Genomic DNA, 9,976 nt, shown 5'->3' with positions numbered 1-9,976 from the left:
ACTATTATCATTTAGGATGGTAAATTATTATTATCATTTAGCCCACCCAGCCCAGGGTAAGTGAAGTAAAAGTGATTATTAACAAATACATATAGTTGAAGCTATTATTTTAGAATATTTACACTAAGGTATAAATGATGATGAGTTCAATATGTCATGAGGACATTTGCAGTCTAATAAAGGATCTTGTTAATCTGAATTCATTTCTAATTGGAGAAATCGCAGCTTCTCTTCTCCTAGCAGCCACTCAATCCCTTCATCTCATCTGGGGAGTCAACATCCTCCACCTTTTGCTGCCTTGCAAACTAGTCCCGTACGGTATAAAATGCAGAGAATCAATACCGTTTCTTAGCAGGAAGTCTCATGTCGCCTAGACTTCTCTATCCTAACATCTTTACAAATGACTTCATATCTCATGGGACTTGGTAAAGAGTCATTTTTGGAGGGAGAAGTGAATGTTGGCTCAAACCTAATAGATATTCAAAATCCAAGGAATTGTAGACCTCTGAGTACAGGGGATCACTTACTTACTATAAATTATCACAGAACCATGTAACCTCCAAGGGGCTTTGAGTTGTTTCCCCAGTGTAGGCAATAGATTTGCACAGGTGTTTGTTGAATGAATAACATATAAATCAACAAATAATCAGATTCTGTCTACTATCATTAAGGAACAGAGTAAAACAATTTGATCTTTGCACAGGGCTTTAGCCTGGCTAAAAAATCGAGAACAATGTAGCAATAAGCAATTACTCTAAAACAACATAATGGGATAGTTGACAGCTAGGAATCATGGTACAATCCTGTTTTTGAAAGCCAAATGGACAAGCTAAGTTTTTCAATCTGTATTCCCAAAATTGATTCCCCAAATTGTATCTCAAATCAATACTGAAATAGTGTTATCAATTACATGGAGAAGTTTCAAGTATAACCCTAAGACCACTGGGAATCATCTATTTTATTTATTTTCAGTGTCTACAGTTTTTTGCATGTATATGATCTTTGGGAGAAAATAATATCTATTGCAAAGAGTTTGACTTTATATGTGAATTCTGTGCACGGAGATTGACTGCTACTGCATCACCCGGGAGGCTCTGGCTAGGTGGCATTGAATTTGATCATAGAAGACAGAATCATATTTTAAAAAGAATTCTCCCAGCAGTTCAGCTACATAGCAGAGGTTTTCCCCTTTTCTTTGCAGTGCTGGCTACAAACACCACACTCCCCTTCAGGCTGTCAGAGCTCTTGGAAGTAGGTAGAGAAGGTGAGACAGAACAAAAGGATTGGACCCTATTGGAAGCTTGTGGGAAGACACCCAGTCCCTTTGACATGACTTGCAATGCCGTCTCATTTTCTAAACCCTCCCGAAAAAAAATCTTACATGAATAGAGCATTTGACAGACTTAACATGTAGCCACAGAAACGATCCCATTTAATCACAGTTCTAGCCCACTGGTTCTGCAAAGCAGCCAGGAAGACAAGTATTGGGGCCTCATCTATGGGGCAGGAAAGAAGTACAGCCAAGCTCAAACTCAGCTACTAAGTCAGGCTTGAACATGGGCCTGCCCTCCTTTCCAGGACAGCACAGTGGTTTCACTGAGTCTTTGCAGCTTTGGGGAGCCAGGGAGACAGGGGGCTGCCTGATGGTGATGGCCTTTCTGGAGAGGCTTGGGAGAGGTCCAAGGCCAAGCACTCAGCCTCAGCATCCACTGGACATGGACAAAATCACTGTTAAATGGAGGTAAAATCCCCTCTGGCTTGCCCCTGCCTTGTTTATGGTCTTCTCTCTGTTACTTTGGAGCTAATTATGTGGTCTGCCGAGTGTCTCCGCCCCCAGACCTCGTGCTGTCCTCTCTCTGACCATTTGCCTGACTGTTACTTCTGTCAGCAGACAGAGGTCAGCGAGAGAAGGCGCCAGGCTTTAATCAGCCTCCTCCCCCACTTGTTAGCACCAGTGGAAAAATCTTTACAGAATGTTTCATATTTGGCTCTCAAGGATCTGGACAGCCAGGGATTATTTATGGATTTCATTATTCACTTGATTCCATTCACTATAATTGTGAAGAGCCGAGGTTTGCCTACATTCCTAACACAATTTCAAGTTTGCAGAGGGGTCTTATGCCCTGAGGAATTGAACATATTCAGTTTATTATATCTATCCATGCAAACTATTCCGTGTTACAGAATACAGAAGGATGCAAGAAACACTTGCGTAGGATTAGAGGGTTGGAAGGGTGAAAAGTTTTAAACTATAGGAACATTTCCCTTTGAATAATATTGCTACTTCTGAAAAGTTATTAAAAATGGATTTATGCAAAACTGCAATGAGGTATCACCTCACACCAGTCAGAACAGCCATCATTAAAATATCTACAAATAACAAATGCTGGAGAGGTGTGGAGGAAAGGGAACCATCTTACACTGTTGGTGAGAATGTAAATTGGTGCAGCTGCTATGGAAAACAGTATGGAGGTTCCTCAAAAAACTAAAACTAGAGTTGCCGTATGATCCAGCAATCCAGAACTGGACATATATCTGGACAAAACTATAATTAAAAAAGATACATATTCCCCTATGTTCATAGCAGCACTATTCACAATAGCCAAGACATGGAAACAACCTAAATGTCCATCGACAGATGAATGGATAAAGAAGATGTGGTGCATCTATACAGTGGAATACTACTCAGCCATAAAAAAATGAAATAATGCCATTTGCAGCAACGTGGATGGGCCTGGAGATTATTATACTAAGTGAAGTAAGTCAGAAAGAGAAGGACAATTACCATATGGTATCACTTATATGTGGAATCTAAAATATCACACAAATGAACTTATCTACGAAACAGAAACAGACTGAGAGACATAGAGAACAGACCTGTGGTTGCCAAGGAGGAGGGGTAGGGGAGGGAGGGATTGGGAGTTTGGGATTAGCAGATGCAAACTATCATATATAGAATGGATAAACAACAAGGTCCTACTGTATAGCACAGGGAACTATATTCAATATTCTGTGATAAACCATAATGGAAAAGAATATGAAAAAGAATATATATATGTATAACTGAATCACTTTTCTGTACAGCAGAAATTAACACAGCATTGTAAATCAACTATACTTCAAAAAAAAATAATCTTTTTAAAAAATGGGGTTTATGAACATTTAGTTACATTTGAAATCCAGCAGAGGAGTTGACAACTCAAGGCACACCCTGCTATGAGCTCTTTTGCAGTTGCAAAGTATTTTTGTGAGGAAATAATTCCCTCCCCATTTGTCTTTTTTATGAACTTGAATCTATCAACTTGTCTTAAAACACCTGTATAGCTAAATCTGCCAAGATGCTTTTCACTGACTACCTGATAGATGAATGAACTCATCCTCTTGCAGGAACATGAGAAGCTGTGTGGCTGTTTCCACGTTCAAAGGTGAGATGAGCCTATCATAAATTTGACATAAGGCTTTTAATGGGCCACACCTGGTTAGGTTCCTACAATTTTTGAACACTCATTCTCTGCCTATGGGAGAAAAGCAAATGGACAAGTTTATACAGCCAGATTTAGAAGCTTCCGCTTTATGTAATGTTAAATCTGTTGGTTATTGTGTTTACATATATTTGGATAAGAAAGACCTGTTTGTTTTTAAGTTTCTAAATCTAATATCTTTGCAAATACTTTAATCACTTACCTAGGGAATTTTCATTAGGCCCAAATAGTTATATAAGCTCATTTTCCTTCATAAATTACATACTCTTTTCTGCTCTTTATGCCTCATTTTTACTCTCCTAGCTACAGAAAAAAACTAGTGGTTTTAGCTCCCATTTTCCAGATAATTGCTGTCTTTGCTGTCCTTTGTGCAAATGGCTTCAGAGTTCCAACCCAAACATATAGCACCATGAAAAATAAGCCAAAAAATTTGTAAGAGTTTAAGGTAGAGTAAAGCTGATTTTCCCCAGAGTTTTCGTTTCTCTTGGCCCACCGCCTATCATCTGAATATTCTAGCCCTGGACACAAAGGAAAGAGCTTGCTCTTTAGACTGGTTTGTTCCATTTACTGTCAGAGATGACAGCAATGAGAATAATGGCATTAAGCCTTGTTGCCAAGTCCCTTGGTTCACGACTGTTCCCAGGCATTGGTATACATTCCCATCTTTGCAACTAAGATGAGAGGTCATACATTGGTTACATGCTTAGTCATCCTTAGAAGCAGCCCTGGAAGTGCTTTTGGTTGTCCTTCAACTTTAAGAAGGCCAGGCTCTCCATCAGGAGAGCCATGGAAGCCGATTTCATTGGTGGCCACCGCATTTTAACCGTAGTGTTGCTTGTTTCTAGCTTCACACTATCAAAAGTGGTCTGTTAGTAGGCAAATAAAGTCTCAAGAAGCTTCCTGTTCTATTGCAGACATCTCCCGAGGCCACCTTGTTAAAGAATTTACTTTCATAATCAGTTTCTCAGAATCAATATTTCTTTTCCTGTTTCCCTCCACTTGGACATAATGTGATTAGAACAAAGAACACTCATGCTTTGGGACATACCAGAATTTCTGCTAAAGAAACACTGTCCAGCTGTCCTTCTCTCACATGTGAACTCAGCCGTCCTCTTTCCATGTAGACATGGCAATGGCTGTGAGAGCGGAGGAGTTCAACCCAGCAGGCTTGGGACGGGGGCTCTAGAGGAAGCAAACATGCTCCCATCTTCTCGGAGGGGCCTCAAGAAGGGAAAACTTGTGCCAAGATCTGTGTTGATTCATATTTGCTGTAGCAGCAACGTGCTCCATCTTGCTCGTCTCTTCCTAGAGGCTGTCCTTGGGAGACAGTGGCGTTTTGTAGTAAGTGTGTCCTATTCTGGGTCATTCAAAGGGATATTTGGATTTATCTACTGTCAGTGAATAATGCAGCAATCCATAAGGTTTTCCCCTTTGTTAGGAAATGGAGGGCATTTTCTAAGGCTTTCTATCTCTAATTCCTCAACCAGTGGGAAAGGATTAATACTTGAAAATATTTGCATCGGATGACGAAGTAAGACAAATTGTTCGGAGCCACCCATGTTAGAAAGAGAGGGATTTAACAAGACAAGCAATCAGAGGCTGAATTGAACTGCTAAAAGGTCTCTGTCCCTTTCTAGAATAATCAAAGATTTGAATGAGGCACAAACCGGAAAAATTGCTGTTAGTTTTATAAGTGCAAGTAAATAAAAGCTATCAGAAAATGTATGGCAAGTTCCCCCCACCCCCCAAAAAAGATGCAACATTTCTTTGAGTAGATTTTGTGAACACTGGTAGAGTGAATCTTGACAAAAATTGTGAAGTATGCAATTAAGCTGGAAAAGGATTGATGGCAGGATATTTTAAAGCTTTATTCCCCTCCCCACAGCATAACTCAAAGATGTTTTCGGTTTTTTTCCTTCCTTCTATAAACTCAAACTCCTAATTGAAAAACAGTCTGTGTTATTCGATATGAATGAAATAATTATATTTGCATCAGGTGTAAGGTTGGGTTGCTTTGGACAGTTTTAAAAGATTCTCCCCCTTAGTCCTTATTTATTTGTTCCCCGAAGGATTTCTGTATCTCTTTGGGCAAACCACACAGTAGCAGCAATAATCTTATTTACAAAGAGGGCAATAGGGCACAGGGTTGGAGGCCCCAAGGGCTGGAGTTCAATATCGTCCCTGTCATCCTGAGATCAGAGGGTTTGCCCCAGCCCAGGTGACTAACGACCAGGAACACTTTGTGACTGATGACCGCTCTGTTTGGGGAGCTAATTGATGTCCCCCAGTTCCTAGTGAATAATGCTCTTTCTAGCAGTGACAGTAATGTCATCAGGAGGGAAAATATGTGGCTGGCTAATGAGGAAACAGGATACAGAGCCCCCACCCCCCACCCCCAGCCCTGGGTGCTCTACTGGGCCAAGCAGGAAGTCATACTTTTACATATATATGCAATGCTTTGTAAAAAATCTCTTTGAACCAGCAGAACTAGGGGAAAAGCTACCTAAATTCTGATCTTTTTTGACTAAGATTATGAATCTGCTCAGGTCTCTGTAAATCACAGTGAGGTGCACAAAGAACGATGAAATCTCCTTAGCATCTGTGGCCCTTGGTGGTCTGGCCCTTGGCTCTCATCCTCATTACTCTCCTATGGGTACCACATCCCAGTCACATCAGTCTATGTGTCATTCTCTGGACATATCACGTTCTCTTAAATCTCTCACCTGTCTCTCCCACCCTACCCTTATTTTTCTCCCTATAACATATTTTATCTCTATTTTTTCCCTTTTCTTTTTTTCCTGGCTAGCTCCCTCTTGGTCTTCAATGTTCTGCTCAGGTATTACTTCTTCTTAAGTCAGTTTCTTGTGCCCTTTCTGGTTTCCCATGGCCTCGTCTATTTTAGCATTTGTTGCATTGCACTGAGATTATCTGTTTAAGTGTTCACCTTCTTTCATTAGATCTTAAGTAATCTGAGGACTTGCCATGGTAGATACTCAATAAATATTGCTTGAATTGAACAAAATAAATGCACAGTACAGTTTGCTAAATAGAGCCTGGCTTAAGGCTATCAACTCAGTAATGTAGGGGCTAAGAGCAAATCTCAACTCTACCACTTACTGGCTGTGTGACCTTGGGCAGTTTACTGTCTGCCAAATGGGGATAATGATACTTCACAGGCTGGTTGAGAGGTTTAAATGAGATGTTGCATCTCCAAATCAATGAGATAACGCTAACCATTATTGTTAATGCTAAGTACAACACAGGTTCTCAGTAAATACTTGCTATATTGTATTTTACGATTCTAACAAATTATATTTCATTGACTAGTAGAGTATTATTTCCTAGATGCCTTGTTCTATATACAAGTTAAAAATAAAGCACGTGTTTTTTTTTAATTAAGAGAATTAAAATGAAAACTTTGTGGTAGGAAGTGGCCAAAGAGGTGGAAAAATAGTTACTCTAAGTGAGATCAGGAATATATTTGTAGCACCCAGCTCAGGGGATAAAATAAATCAAACTTCTCAGCCACTGTTTCAGCTACCCAAGGTGAGTGATAATTTATACTAGGCAGGTGATGAAGAACACGGATTTAATTTATTTTGACATCCAGAATGGGTTTGATAAGGTTTCAAATTGCTGCTGTCTGGAGAATGAAGGAGGGAAAACGCAGGTACCTGGTTAGAACCGTGCACCTCAGCACATCCCATGTAACACTGCAATGTTGTCAGGGGGAAAGATCCCGAGCTGGGAGCCCAAGGACCCGGGTTTGAGCTCCAGAGATGCAACTCACTACTAACTATCCATGTAAACTTGGGCAAGATCCATACCTACATATGTGGAAATGTGCTGTAAAACACAAGAACTTTGGGTGTTATCTGTAGCAGGCATTCTGGTAAGAAAAGGTAAGTTTCCATCTTTGCATTTCCTAGTGCAGGGGAAGTTTTTGATACATACTTGTGGAATATATGGCTTTAAATAAATAATGGATGAATGAGTGGAGGCACTGTGGTTTAATAAAATTAATATGGGCTTTGGAATCAAGAAGGCCTGGGTTCTAAGCTTAGCTATGTGGTCTTTACCTGACTGAGCTTTTGTCTCACCTATAATATGAAGGTAATGACACCTACATGATAGCGCTGCTAAGGAGATATATATATATGTATGTATACACATACACATCTATACACACACACAGATATACGTGTGTGTGTGTGTGTGTGTGTGTGTGTGTGTATATATATATAGTGCCCATATAAAGTGCTGGTACGATGCCTGTCACTCATAAGCACAACAGAATATAGCTTCTTTATTCCTGATTATTAACTAAAGCAGCAATCCCCGACCTTTTTGGCACCAGGGACCAGTTTCGTGCAAGACAATTTTTCCATGGACAGTGGCAGGGGGTGATGCTTTAGGCGGTAATGCAATGATGGGGGCGATGGAGAGCAGCAGATGAACCTTGGCTCGCTCGCCCACCCTCCACTCACCTCCTGCTGTGCGGCCCGGTTGCTAACAGGCCGCGGACCAATAGCGGTCTGCTGCCTGGGGGTTGGGGACCCCTGAGCTAAAGGACTGGTATAGACATTGGCTGAATACGATAAAATGAATTATTTGAACACGGGTTAATTCCAATACTTACATTGGTGTAGCCCTTCATAGTTTTCAAAGCTCTTCAAAACACTTTACATCATCTGATGCTACTGACATTTTCAGAACTGGCATTTTTACTGATGAGAAAAGCAAGTCAGAGTTGTAGCTTGTCCAAGGCCAAATAGCTAGAAAGTGACTGATCCAGAACTACATCCTGGGTCTAATAATTTCTTCTCCAGTGTTCTCACCAGCACAATAGCTGCCTCTGTCAGTCAAAGCTGGGTATCTTTGACATCTGTCATGATTCTGATGTTAGCCAAAAAGATTGTGTGCTAGGTAGTAAACATTTAAACATTTTCAAATGGATCAGGCTTACCCAAAGATGGGAACAATTCTGTTATTGTTATTATTAAAATAAACAACTGAAGTGCTGCATTTGTCATCTAATTTCTTAGAGTTAAAAGAAAAATTATTCCATTGTTCTACAAATATTTGCGCATCCATGTTCAAAGCAATGAATAAGGTGCTGCAGTTAGCACTGGGGAGTCCCAGAATTCCATTTGGTTCTTAATCCAAGACTGCAACTGTATACTTTAATTACTCATCCCATTTGTCATTCCTTCCTGTCACTCTCTTTCCCTTTGGGTATGTCACAGGGAACTATATATCTTATAATCCTCTATATTCATTACTCAGCCTTACCCAGAAACTTGTGAAGTAGTTCAGAAGTAACCCAACCTATATTTTTGAGATGTTCAGAGACTCACCCATGCTGCACATTTCATCACCTCCTAAACTAATCAGATATGTACACTCCAAATTTCCCTTACCAGCATTCCAGGGACAAGGAGTTGAAGAACAAAGATAATGTGTATTGCTCACCTTCTATATTCCAAGACTGTACCAAGAACTTCACATGTTATCACCTTCAATCCAGGAGAAACACTTACCATAGAATATTCTAAAGAGGATGGTGAAATTTTTCCAGTTGGAACCATCTGGGGGCATACTGAGGCGCTTCTTGCATACCTCAATTGGTTTTCTGTTTCTACATCATTCTTAATGTATATTTCAATATAGATGGCAACATGTATTACTGATTGGTATCAGTTTTGAGTTTCAAGATGTTTGTGAAGATATTGAAACAAGTATCTTATTCCCTTCAAAAATTTAAGAATTTAAATTTTAAGAATTAAAATTCTTAAAATTTAAGAATTAAGAACACGTCATTTGCTCTTTGTTAGAAGCATTTATCTCATGCAGTTAACTACAATGTTTAATAAAAGAAGAATGAAGAGTTTTAATTATAGCTATTAAAAAATAAAGATAATCTATTTTCAAATATTTGTCAATTCATCATTTGAAAAATTTAGTCTTCTTTCAAAATTGACTACGAACATACTTTATTTCAGACAGTAATAATGTGTAAACTTAATTGTAATGCTTTTTTATTGATACTTCATTATAACAATTTCAAAATATTTTCTCTTATTGTTCAGATAAAAATTTATGTTTTTATAAGTTAAGGTGAAAAGTAATTATCTTTTTCACATGGTTCCAAACGTATGTTATAAATTCTTTAAATTTATATATTTTACTGTCTGCTATGTTCCAACTTAATTTATACATTGAGAATAGTACATTTGCTTTAATTTACTTCAAAATCATTAAATGCTTTAATTAAATAATGACATAGAAGGTATGGCAGGCTTTTGTCCTTTATTATGTAAATGATGGTTTTTTGCATGTTTTTCCTATGTTAAAAATTAATATATTAATCCAGTCTATACCCATTTCTCAAATAAAGTCTTCATTGCTTTTGGGGAACAAATCAATCTTTTAGAATTTAAACCCCAAGTGTTTTAACATCAGACTGTGAAATAAGGCAGAATTCAAAAACACTG

The sequence above is a fragment of the Orcinus orca genome, chromosome 12, assembly GCF_937001465.1.
Source record: "Orcinus orca chromosome 12, mOrcOrc1.1, whole genome shotgun sequence".
NCBI lineage: Eukaryota > Metazoa > Chordata > Mammalia > Artiodactyla > Delphinidae > Orcinus > Orcinus orca.
This window is presented reverse-complemented; position numbering follows the sequence as displayed.